This window comes from Cebidichthys violaceus, unplaced genomic scaffold, assembly GCF_023349555.1.
Source record: "Cebidichthys violaceus isolate CVI_PGR_0920_01 unplaced genomic scaffold, fCebVio1.0.p SCAF_10, whole genome shotgun sequence".
Lineage (NCBI taxonomy): Eukaryota > Metazoa > Chordata > Actinopteri > Perciformes > Stichaeidae > Cebidichthys > Cebidichthys violaceus.
The window spans coordinates 5,467,794-5,480,654 of record NW_027176263.1 but is presented as its reverse complement, the minus strand read 5'-3'; the positions used below and the strand labels follow the sequence as shown (position 1 = coordinate 5,480,654).

Genomic DNA, 12,861 nt, shown 5'->3' with positions numbered 1-12,861 from the left:
TTTTCCATTTGCAAGTTCAGCAGAAAACAAGAAAAAACAGAAGACATTTTGACACAGGTGTTACTAATAACATTGACAATGACTCTGTTGTATTCAAGTGTCCCGGTATTAATATCATGACGGTGGGACAGTGAGCCAGCATGACAGTACCAGAACCCTCAAACCGAGGCAGCTAAATGGAAATCTGCTATTAATAATTGTATTATTTGCACCTTAGTGCTAGTGTAGATGTCATGTGTTTTAATTAAACAAGAACACATAATTACCATGGTTGTTGCAGGCCACTGACAGTCTCTAATGTGATTGGTGCTTGGCATCTCATCCATGTGTTCAAAATATGTGAATGAGACTCAGTATATGATAAATAGCTATTCTGTCAGCTTTGAATTGTGCAGCAAATCATCTTATTAATATTCTTAAATTGTTCAAATGCATCAATCATTGAATGCATCATCTTTACTAATTGCAATATCAAAATGTGACACATTTACTTTACATACAAACTTATTACAATTAAAAACTATTTCAGCAATGAAGCCAAATTATTTGTTGATTTTAGGCATGTTGCCACTCACAAAACTCATTATCTAGAGCCACTTAACAGCTGTTTATTTGAAACATCACATCCCCAGACGCCCAAGTAAAGGCTCATCCCTCATTAAATACACTCTATGTCTCTGGTGACGCCACTAATAATTGTCAATGTGATTAACGAGACAGGAAGAGGAAAAAGCGAATGGATTTAGTAGAGACTGAGGATGACAGACAAAGAGAGAGAGAATGAGTCACGGTCATCACCATCTGCAGCTGCTCTGTGATTTTCCTGAATGTCCCTGTCTGAACCTGGTGAGCAGTCGTCCGTGCATTACTTCTAAAAGGATTTGAAAACTAGTCACTTCACTGTTTCAAGATCACAGTGCTCACACGCCAATCAAATTATCTTTGAAGAAAGGAATAATCGCCTCACTTGGTCACTGCACTATTTTTAGGATGATAAACATGGATACATATTATTAACAACACAATAATAAGGGGCAGCAGATTAAGTCTTCCATTTGCTGATAGTATTATCAGTGTTAGTTTCCGGGGGGGACAGAGAGGGGACACATATCCTCAGTCTGTGGAGCCAAGTCCAAATCTGTTCGGCCTAGTGGAATAATCCATGCCATCTATGTTTGCACACTGCCAGGACTAACACAATCATACTGACTGACACTCTAGCACACACGCACGCACACACACACACACACACACACACACACACACACACACACACACGCACACACACACGCACACACACACCAGCGTGCATGTACATGAAGATCCACACACACAAAACCCCCGGATGCATCAACAGGGCCCACATCATTCATGCAAGTCATGAATAGAAAATAGTCTGATGAAATGAGAACAATTTAACCAAACAATTAAACATTATCACAATGGTCAGGTACATACAGGTATAAACATTAAATTTGAATTCTGCATTCAATCCACTCTAAGCATTAGGAGTAGTGGGCTTGCTTGTAAAGAGCCCAGGGAGAAACTTCAGGCTACATCCACACTAATACGTTTTTGTTTTAAAACTTAAGAACTCCCTCTATAATCTTCCTCTATCTATGTACTCATAGGGACAAACATTTACTATTTTGTGTTGATATTGAGTGTGTTGATTTTGGTGTGAAGTGGTCGTGTTTCCGAGCACCAGAGTCCCTTTAGAAAACCTTTATTTTTGCTGCACCATTGTCAGACAGTCTACTACGTGCAGTCCTGGTTCTGGTTCTCTCTTACATCCCTTTCCCTCCAAGCAAGCATTAAGAATAACTATATAAAAACCAGCCTATCATCTTGCTGATGGTCTCGTTTACTTATGTAGGTCATATAGAGGCATCAGAATACATTGAGTCTGTTTTATTACCATTTAAAAGTTCTTCTAACTTTAAGTGCAGCACAACATTGTGAAACAATAGCTTGTATTCTGTTAGCCCCGGGGCCTCAGTATGCTTCAAATGATGTGGCTGTCAGATCAAAAAGCGTCTTATCCAGCACTACATGGGAATTGAGGGAAAAAAAAATCGGTCTAATTATTTGTGAATGATCACACAGCAGGGTGGTTGAACTCCTGCCGGTTGGCTATATTGACTAAATCGTGAGCATGTCTGTGAGTATGCGACAGGGAGCGAGGAGGAGTGAAAGAAAGGAGACAGACTTCATGAGCACACATGAGTCAAGGAGATTAAGATATGTGTGGTATGTGATCTCTTTCCATGCCAAAAATAATCATGCCTCAGAACCTCCTTTCACCTTTTATCTAGCCGTGCCCACCTCTTCTTCACTCCCAGGCCTGACAAGGACCTCTCAGGCAGGGATAATAGAATTAACAACCCTGTGTGACCGTCAACCGTGATCCCCCTCAGCGCTAACCCTGTGACCCCCTGATGAGTGGAGGGGAGCTGGTCTGACTCTGTCCTCCCACCCCTTTGACCTCCAATGGTCTGTTTTTGTTCTGGCTACTCGGGCAACAAATCCCAAAAAGCTAATTTCCCCCTCTGATGTTGCTCACTGGTTGTTTCTTTAAGTCATTGAAGCCCTCCTCTCCTCCACTTCCTGGCTACAATCCTCTGAGAAAGTGAAAATACTTTTACCATCCCTCCACTCCTCCACCTTCCTCATTACACACATCCTCCTCTGCTGTCAGCAGCAGAAGACAAGCAGACAGGAAACATTGTCACTAAAAATAGAAAACATCTCAAGTGCCTGAAATCATTCTGATAGTCTTTCATGAGGCGTTTCTGTCAGTGAGGTATTTGATTCATCGTTCAAAAATAAACTCCAATAGTGTTGCAGCCAGCTATTACGGGGTCAACCCAGGGCCACTTTACACCACTTCCTGACACTCTAAAACTATCAAACGATTGTTGAATGGCTTTAAAGCATCCTCACTGCTTCTGACAGGAACTGGAAATACACCAAGTGGTTGTGAGAGTTTATCCTCCACATGCCACCAACTGGCCCAGGATGAGTAAGAGCAAAACTGACTGAAGAAAGGGGTTCAGATGTTGCACGCTAATAGGATCCAGAAGTGGGGTCAGTGATGGGGAAATAATCCCGGTATGGTAAGTCTGTTCATAACGCCAGGAGAGGAAGTCCATTATTCAGCAGCAGCAGATCGCCCCTCACAATCACATGCAACCTCCGAGCTTTTCCGCAGACTCTGCTGGGCGGAGTTATAAAAAGCGGGAATAAGAAGTGGGTTTAGCGGCAAGAACACAAAGGCAGGCTGGGTGGGGGTTTAAGGGAATTCCAATACCAGGTAGCCCAAAGAGTGGCTCCAAAGAGGCACCAGGAATCTATAATCCTGTTCAGACATTATTTGGCACCGAGGTCTGAGCACCTTAAGATCTCTTAAAAGGAAAACATAATTTCATATCCTACCAGCTCCTCTTCTGCTGAACACCGAACACATTACCTTTCTCGTTTTTATCATCTTACTTCCACATGTCTGCTTCTTTCAGATATTGTAACGATAACAGACAAGGAGAGATAGTCTTAGGTGATGTGAGCTATCACTGAAAACAAACCCTGCTGAAGTGTCCTCAGTCCTGGAAAACCAGAGAGTTTATGGGTGCATGTTGTCATGAGATCTGGAGCATACGCAGCAGATTTGTTGTGGAAGCTTGTTAAAACGTGGATAATGTGCATACTATAAAAGTGCAGTGCTAGCCATTATGCTAATGCTTGGTTTTGTTTCATGGAGATACAAACAAATGCAATGTTTCCAGTGTGCTGGCTGACAAAATTGCAGAAGCTGGAACCAGAAAACGTTCCTTGCTCAATGAAAATCTTTAAATGATTACTTGATTAAACTACATTTTCTGTAACTCTGTCTCACTTAAATCTGCAATAATTAATTTTTTAGCACACAACATTTACACATTATCACCTTATAAATTTGATGGCAAGCATGTTAGCAAACAATTGCTTAATTACGTATATCCAGCAGACAAGGAGCCACATTAGCTTTTACTTGGGAATCATGTGAACACTACATATATGTCCAATATTCACTCTCCTTTTAACTCTGTTTTGGTTTCTACCAACTCTTGAGGGAAATATCTGGCTCTTTAGCTGATAAATGCTCCACTGTGTATGGTGCTGAGCAGGTAGTGTACGGATGTTGTTGCTTTACACAACAATGAGCTAAACGATGCTAAAGTAGAGCTGAGGGGAACTGCAGAGTTGTGTGTTAACTCTCAGCGACCCCTTTCACTTTGAGCCATTAGGTCCATTACTAATATAAAAACATTGATTAGTGCAGATTTAACCATTGTTTTAGGTGACATCCTCCTAACTTCCATGGTTTTATTTAGGTCTTCCACCTCCTTCCTCCACTTTCATCCCTCTTTCCTGTTCCTGACTATTTTCACCCATATCCCTTTCCTCTCTTCCATACCTTTCTTTTCCATCCCCCCTCTCCAACGGCTCCCTGCTCACTGGTCCATGCAGCTAGATTTTCATCGGCCCCTTCTTTAACAGCAACACCACAGCGTGACTAACCGAAGGCAAAGCCAGTGTGAAGAGGAGAGCAACAGGTGGAAAGTATAGAATTGTTAGATCAGAGCGGCCACTGTGTGGACAAAGGTGAAAGTATCTGTATAGGAGTGATAATAAGAATCATTCATAACCATTTGATTAACTTCGTTTTTTCATGGGTGGTCACTGCCTGGTAGAGTTTCACCGAACAAAACACAAAACAGTAGTCAGTGGGACCCAAACACTTCAACTTTGGTAAACAGAACCTGGGTGGCCTTGATTAATCCTGAGACCAGTGATCCCAGTGGATGGAGAGAGAGAGAGAAAGACAGACATAAAGACAGAGGTAGAGAGGAAAGCAACAGGCTAGGTGAGTCGCAATAATCCTCCACGGCCTCCAACAAAAGAAAATCCACAAGTACAGGCAAGGCAGCAACACACTGACACACACAATACCTCAGCGAGGCAATCACTCAACACCTAATCTACTCTCCCATTTATTTGTCACGCATCCACTCACTGAAAGTCCACAATAAAACTTCAAACAGACAAGAAAATGGTATTGGAGTGAAGTCAGTCGACTCCACTGTAAAATGAGTTGAAGTCTTTTAATGTTTTGCCAGAAGACCTGAGGTTATAATATGCCTCTATTCCAAAACAATGACTGTCTGTCTGAGTGGTCGCTCACTGTCACCTACCCCCACATGGCTTGGCTTTAAAGTCTTGCAGTGGTTGTGTGTGTGTGTGTGTGTGTGTGTGTGTGTGTGTGTGTGTGTGTGTGTGTGTGTGTGTGTGTGTGTGTGTGTGTGTGTGTGAGTGCTGAATGCGTGCAAACCTACTCAGTCCTCATTAACCCAGAGTCAGACCCTCACTGCCAAGTCTCTTTTCACTCAAACCAGGGAGACATTGTCCTCTTTGGCAAAGTAACATGGTCATTGTAGCTTAACAAAAGTTGTGAGTTCAGGTTTTCTGTGGTGATAAAAAAAACAACAACACAGAAATAAGGTTTCGAAAAAGTGTGCAGGAGTAATTGGCAACAGGTCCTCCCACAGTGCTGTTTTTTCCCCTTCTCTTCTTTTACAACCGACTTGTTGCTGTTACGGACTTTAGCTTCTCCCTCTGTTTGGGAGTGTTGCTATGGCAGCGGAGGCCCACATTTTTCATGCACAGGGCGAAAATGAGATAGAGAGACAGGATAAGGGAAAGAGGGAAAAGGAAGTAAGGAAGAAAGAGAAAGTGAGTGAAAAGGTGAATGAGTGAGTGAGTTTTGTATGTGTGTGTGACAGTCTGACAGCAGACAGTTTGGCTCTTTAGCATCTCAAAGCATCTGGCCTCAATTCCAACGTGAGAGGCTGCTGGAGAAGTGGGGTGACCGAAGCCTCGACTCTGTTTCTCTATCACACACACACACACACACACACACACACACACACACACACACACACACACACACGCATATATAATTGCAGAGAAACTCACACAGTCCCTGTGGGGGTTGACAGAGAGAGCAGCCAGCAATCTATTGAAATGGGATGCAGTAGACGTCAATGACATGAAAGCAGCGTCACAGCCTTGTGAAAACACTATAGTCATTTGGGGACACAAACTGTCAATCACATGCTTATTTTAAGGACCTGTTTGAATTGAGCTGTCCTGTTGGTCTCTTCACAGAGAAAACTAGCTGACTAAAGGAATAGAGCATGAATATTTTGTCAAGGTATTGCAAAGCATATGTTTGTGCCCACGTCAAGCTTCACCATGCGGTACATAATTACTGTAAACATTAACAGTAAAGCTGTCCTCTGAATGTCATTCTTTTGTTTTAGCAACACTAGGGTATCATCTGACATACCAGAAATGCAGTTTTTCAACAAAATAGCTCTTTTGAAACAAAAGAGGCAAGAAGCCAAAGTTCAAGAGGAATACTCTTGTTTGCTTTCTTACCGAGAGTTAGGTGAGAAGATTGATACCACTGCTATGTCTGTACGGCAAATATGAAGCTACAGCCAGCACCTTGTTAACTTAACTTAGCATAAAGGCTGGAAACAGGTAGCCTGGCTCTGTCCAAAGTGAACAAAATCCACCTACCAGCACCTCTAAAGATAACTAATTAACATGCAACATTTTGTTTGTATAGAGATTACAATTTGTGATTTCATGAGGGATTATGAGCCTGAGCTATTTCTTGGCCAGAAGCAGTGACTTCCTGGATAGTTGACCGTGACAACAAAACTGTTCCTATAAGTAAAATTAGGAACTATCTAAACAAATAATAAGTAAATAAATTATGAATCAGACAAGACATTTGATGTCAGTACTTGACAGTTTTTGAGCCTGGATGCACATTTCCTTCTCCAGCCCTGCACAGCAATTGAGAGCTGGAGAGTGCTGGTTTACAGTCAGCTGGCATAGAAGGAAATTGAGGTATCAGTAAAAAAAGGGGACATTCCTGGTCCGCTCCAAATGTTGGATTTTCCAGGAGGTTTTCCAGTCACTGACAGTTATCCAGCGGCGGTCAGTGGTCAGACCCGCAGACACTGGAAATACCAAGAATGCCGGTGGTAGAGACACGGAGATTAGTCTGGCCAGTGGACTACTGTCTGTCAGGATCAGTGGCCGGTTCAGCCTTCACTCTTTGACTTGGACTTAATACAATAATTAGGGGTAGCTCTGATCTCTCATCAGTGCAGGTCATTTTGACTTTAGCATGCCATTTACAGTTAAATATATTTTTGGAAAATCCAGGTCCTCAGTCTGTTCTGATTTTTCATTGTCCCAAATGTAGAGAGAAGAGTAAAGTTGTCCCTCCCTAAACTTCCCTTCCTCACCCACCTGCTGCTTTGGCAGTATGAACAGTGGAAGGCCATTGTTTCAGTTGAACAGAGGGCAGAGAGCAGAGAAGAAGGGGCCTGTTATCTCACACTGAAAACAACAACACTTTGACTGACAATGTGACCCAGAATGTGAGGGAGGAAGAGGAGGAGGGAAGTGACGGGAGCCTTGATTCTAGGAGAGCAGTTAAGTCAGCAAAGGTGTCACAGCTTCAGAGTGAAATCACAGTATTTAACACACACAATGCTACCGACACACACACACACACACACACACACACACACACACACACACACACACACACACACACACACACACACACACACACACACAGTGCTACTAAATACAGCCAGGCAAATGAGTTCCACAGCAGCTATTACATAAGTAGCAACGCCTCACTTAAACTGTGCCAGCTTCGATGTATAATTCACTTCCACTCATCTGAGAAAATATCTGACAAGGCAAAGAAGCACATGTGCACACGTATTCAGACGCACTGTCCGTTTCGCTGTAAACTGGAGAAAGATGGAGGGGAGGGGGGGGCAAACTGGCGTGGAAAACACTCATTCAGCAAACTGAACAGAGGCCAGGCCGACGTCTAATCTCTCGCTGTCTCTCGGCCTTCCTGTGTTTCTGTCTCTCTCTCTCTCAGTCTTCCACCATGCTTCTCAACTCAAGGCTTTTCATAAATACCTGGCATGACATTTACCTCGACGGGATTACTGGAAAACAACGAAGCTGAGGACAGGGAGTCAAAATAGAAGCTGAATCCTGTTTCGAATCCTTTAACAAATGTTTTTGTTTCCTCTAAGACTATCTAAGAGAGAGAGAGAGAGAGAGAGAGAGAGAGAGAGAGAGAGAGAGAGAGAGAGAGAGAGAGAGAGAGAGAGAGAGAGAGAGAGAGAGACTTGATGAGTTGTTTGTTGGTCCAGCTTAACAAATCGGAGTAGTTTACCAACTTGGACCTGGCTATCGGACCCTAATGAAAGAAGTGGAAAGGGATGGGAAACTAAAGGAGAGAGAGGACCCAATACCTTTTATTTGGAGCTACTTAAAGCTGTACATATACACACATACAACCACACAGGAAGCATGAGTCAACACAGCTGGAAAGTGTTAGGTATGTGACCTGCAACACGTGAGACACATTTACTTCATTTGTTTTGTTCAGAGCAGATGAGGTAACACATCTTCTCGGCCTCTGTGTCCCCCACTCTCACTCCCCTTGAGTTAAACTTTACGTCAACGTTTGTGTCTCGTCACCTGCTCACTGACAGTCTCGATGTTTATAGAGCGGAACGTCCCTCCTTCAAAACGCCAAAACCCAGTCTGCGTAATTACAGTCTTCTCTCAAACAAAACCTCAACATGACATGGTCAAACACACAGCTACTACAAAGAGTTGAGTGAATGGATGGCCCTCTATCCGTCCCGACTATAAACATACAATGCTGACACATCACTCTTGGGCCATAACAAAACTTGATGAGAAACTACAATATGTGGCCCAGGGCACACGAGGAGTCTTGTAATTACACGCGTAGGGAAGACTGAAGAGAAACAACCGAAGCCTGTGTCTCCCAAAGTGCTTCATCATCAAAAGAAGCCCAAGATTCCCTTTGAGTCTTCTGGATAAAAACATGTTTTGTATTGGTCACACTTCTGAGATGCAGCCTAATTGTCTGCTCTGGTAGAAATCTATCTGCTGCCTCATGCTCTTTCTTATCTTGAATGTGTGTGTGTGTGTGTGTGTGTGTGTGTGTGTGTGCAGACAGATTGAATAACACTTTCCTCCTCCTCTTTTCTCTTCCTCCTCCAGGCTAACCGTTCAGAGGGTGGGACAGCTTTTCGAAAGGCTGAAATTTCAAATCAATACCCCGCCAGTCCGTAATGAGCAGATTACAGGGTCGGGATTAGAAAACCTGGGCTCACACCAAAAGCTCATCATCCCACCTCAACAAATCCAAGCTGGCGGGTCTGTCTGTCCAAGCTTGTGCAGGCCAAAGGTCTCCAGAGTCATTTAGAGCAGCTAACAACTTTAGAAAACTAACTTCAAGCTAATGCCAGTCAGCTGATTCTGAATCATCCAGCTACCTTCAATCTCTGGCAAACTGACAGGAAACCAAGTTTTCCAGGGATCATTATTCATCCAGTTAGATCTCAGTTCACTCAGATTTTAGAAGACAACAACTTTTTGGCCTTCACTGACATTCCACAACTATTTTCCAGTCCTGTTAAAATCAGTGTTGGCGCGTTAATGGGCCTGCCGAGCAACTTTTGACTCAAACTCTTTCCGTTACAAACCTCCCGTTATTTCTGCAATCGACACCCTCTTAAGCGGCTTCACACTGACTCAAGGTGCTCATGAATACAAAGTTACCTCAGGCAAATTTGTCTTAAAATTGTAACAGAGCCAAACTGGGATAAAGGGCAGGGTGAAGAGAGCCTGAGTTTGGAGAATTTAGTACGCACACACTTATTATGCAGACACATGCACCAGCACACACACTCTCTTCCTCACTCCACACTCACCCCAGTGAGAGCTCTGCATCGCTGCCTCCACTTGTCTCTGTCCCTCGGGGTAAAAAAAAAAAAGAAAAGTACAAATCACTCCAGTCTCTGCTGGCTCAGGTTCTCCCCGTCTCTCCTTCGTCTCCCCCGTCGTCTACCTCTTCTCTACAACGCTCCAGCTTCCTGCAGCGTGCCAGGACCTCATATCCTGACACAAGGACTTTCAAATGGAAGCCCTCCTCCTCCTCTCTCTTCTCACTTCACTCCACTGTTCCTCTTCTCAGCTTTCCTTCCCTGCTGTCTGCCTTAGCGCCGCCTCCCCCTCCTCCTCCTCCTCATTCCTCCCTCCCTTCTCTCACTTTTGTCCACCAGCCCCCCTGCCTCTGGTTCCCCTCTTTTAACACACACACTACTCTCCTCTGCCTCTCTCTCTCCACCCCTTTCTCCTTTCAGCCTGAGCTTCATCCATCCCCTTCTCTTTCACACATTCTGCATCGACACAATCCTGCGTCAGATTTAACTTTTTTTTAATTATTTTATCCACTCTTTCTGTTTGGTGTGTGTGTGTGTGTGTGTGTGTGTGTGTGTGTGTGTGTGTGTGTGTGTGTGCGAGCTGAATAACTCACAGGGGTATTCAGGGGAACACGTCCTCTCACCAAAATGTTCAGCATCTATCCTTTGGCTACATAGCAGTGCAATTATGAAACAACATCGACTACATTAAGAGCTGCAGCCGCTACAGAGGGAGGGAGGGGGTCAATTCACTCAAATGGGGTATATTACATAACATGTTTCTGCTCATCTTGTGCCTGCACACTCCACACGCTCTATTGTGTAGAGTATTAATCAGCAGGTATAACAGAATGAGTGGAGAGAGATTCAAAAGGTTTTGCTTGTATTTTGAGAGATGTGTTGATGCTGTTTGTTTGCAAATAGCGGTTATTCTACATTTGTGGCATGTGACACCATCAGAAGAAGCCTTGTTGTGACTTCTCATCATCATTGTTCTCAGGATGATTCTCTTAAAAAAACAACCTATGCAGCTGGAGGGAGGTATGTATTATTTCATAAGAAAAAAAATTGACAAATTACATAAAAAACTAAATAAAATTTTGTGTGGCAGAAATGTTGTTTTTCTTTGCTATCCTTTAATCCTGTGACCTCTCAGGTTTATCTTGAAACCTGGTTGGCAACCAATGTAAAAAGTGAAACATCACAAGTTCCTGGAGCTTAAAATGTTGTGTTTTGCCTGACGGATTGTACAAAACTCAAGGACATTCAAATTGAAATTAAACAAAACAAAGAAAATCAGCAAAACCTCGCATTTGAGAAAACTGAAACAATAGATGTATATATAAATATTTTAGCATGTTTAGCCACACTTATTGCATTGCTTGTGGACTGTTGGTCAGTCAATTTGACCGAAAACTGAAATATCTCAGAAACTAGAGGATAGATCTCCATGAAAGTTAGTAAAATATAGCCATTTTTCCCCAGAGGATGATTGATAATAACTCTGGTGAATTGAGGAATTTGACTTGCCTTCTTTCAAATAGTGAGCAGGAACAAGAGTTTCTGATCTCAATCGCTAGTTACAAGTTTTCTCCAATACAGCAGGATGTTCATTTAGCAAATGATGGTCCCATTTAGAGTAAAATAGACGATAAAGCAGGGTATGCTTTAGGGCGGGGCTACCTTGTGATTAACAGGTTACTACCATGGCGTTGTGTTGTGTTCGGTTGTACTAAAAGGCTGTTAAGTACATTTTGTTCTAAGCATATTTTTTGCTAACCAAAATTGGCATCCCAACTAATATCACAGTTAACGTAATTTATGGATGTACCTTGCTAACCATAGTCGCTAGCATTAGCTAGCCTCCCTCCTCTCTACTAATATGGTCACTGCTGTCTCCAAAAAATAAGATGACGATGGCAAAAATGCCAAACTCGAAGCTCCAAAGCAGTAGTCCATAAAACACTTCTTATAAACAGTCTATGGAGGATCCGCTTTTCCTCTAACAATAATCAGGTCAACATTTTGATTTGGCCAATACTTTGCAAATACCTCCAAAACTATAAAACATTCTCATCAGCCTCAATGGTACTTTGTGTTTAGTTCTAATAAGCAAATATTTGCATAATGACAAACTTAAGTAAGATGGTTAACATGGTAAACGTACAAACTATACAGCTACTTACAAATCACACATAGACTGCTCGGCTGTGTACTACACAAAATGAACCACTTTAGGTTTTACCTTTTGTGCTTCTAGGAGGACTGAGTAACGCTGTAGAGGAGTGTGTGTCTCTCTTTACTGGAACTGCCCTATACCTCCCTCTGGGTCCCACGGTAACAAGTGAGAAGAAAGTTCACTCCTGTTCTCTGACTTGGCACTTTACTGCCATTAACACAGCCCCCGTCTCCATGCTGAAAATACAACACCAGAAAGCTTTTGAGTCTATTATGTATGTGTGTTACAATGTGTGTGTGTGTGTGTGTGTGTGTGTGTGTGTGTGTGTGTGTGTGTGTGTGTGTGTGTGTGTGTGTGTGTGTATGTGTGTGAGAGAGAATCAGCAGGAGTTTCTATTTTATCTTAAAATTATAACAAAGACCTGAAAGATGCTAAAATGCATCTTTGCAGGCTTTTATAAAAAATATTGATTTCTGCAGCTTTACATTGTATCAAACACGTATCAACCAAAAAATAAGGTACTAAGTAGGAGTCCTATGTATTTTGAAAGTGACTTTGTCTCAGCAGGCAGTGGGCATCGTTGTGAGCCAACTAATGAAGGAAGGGGACAGCTGGGCTGGGTTAGGGTGAGCTTGACTGGAAGAAAGGCGGAGACCAGAGCAGACAGGAGATCTGTAATGGAGACGGTGGAAAGAAGAGAGGAAGACAGCTGCTGCTGTGTGGACCACACATTATTATCACCCAACATATCTCACAAACACAGCCCTTTACCGGAGGCCTTGAACTCATTGTTGT

The 12,861-nt window shown here is 42.8% G+C and overlaps 1 protein-coding gene across 2 annotated transcripts in view; it reads right to left on the bottom strand.

The window, feature by feature from the left end:
• Positions 1-12,861, bottom strand: part of lzts2a (leucine zipper, putative tumor suppressor 2a) — a 39,007-nt gene that overhangs the window by 8,702 nt on the left and 17,444 nt on the right. The window contains exon 1 of one of the 2 annotated variants that reach the window (XM_068722015.1): positions 9,897-10,204. The exons of the other annotated variant lie outside the window; for it this stretch is intronic. The gene's annotated coding sequence lies outside the window, so the exon portion shown is untranslated. Of the gene's footprint in view, positions 1-9,896; positions 10,205-12,861 lie in introns of those variants that run through there. 2 annotated transcript variants of the gene reach the window in all.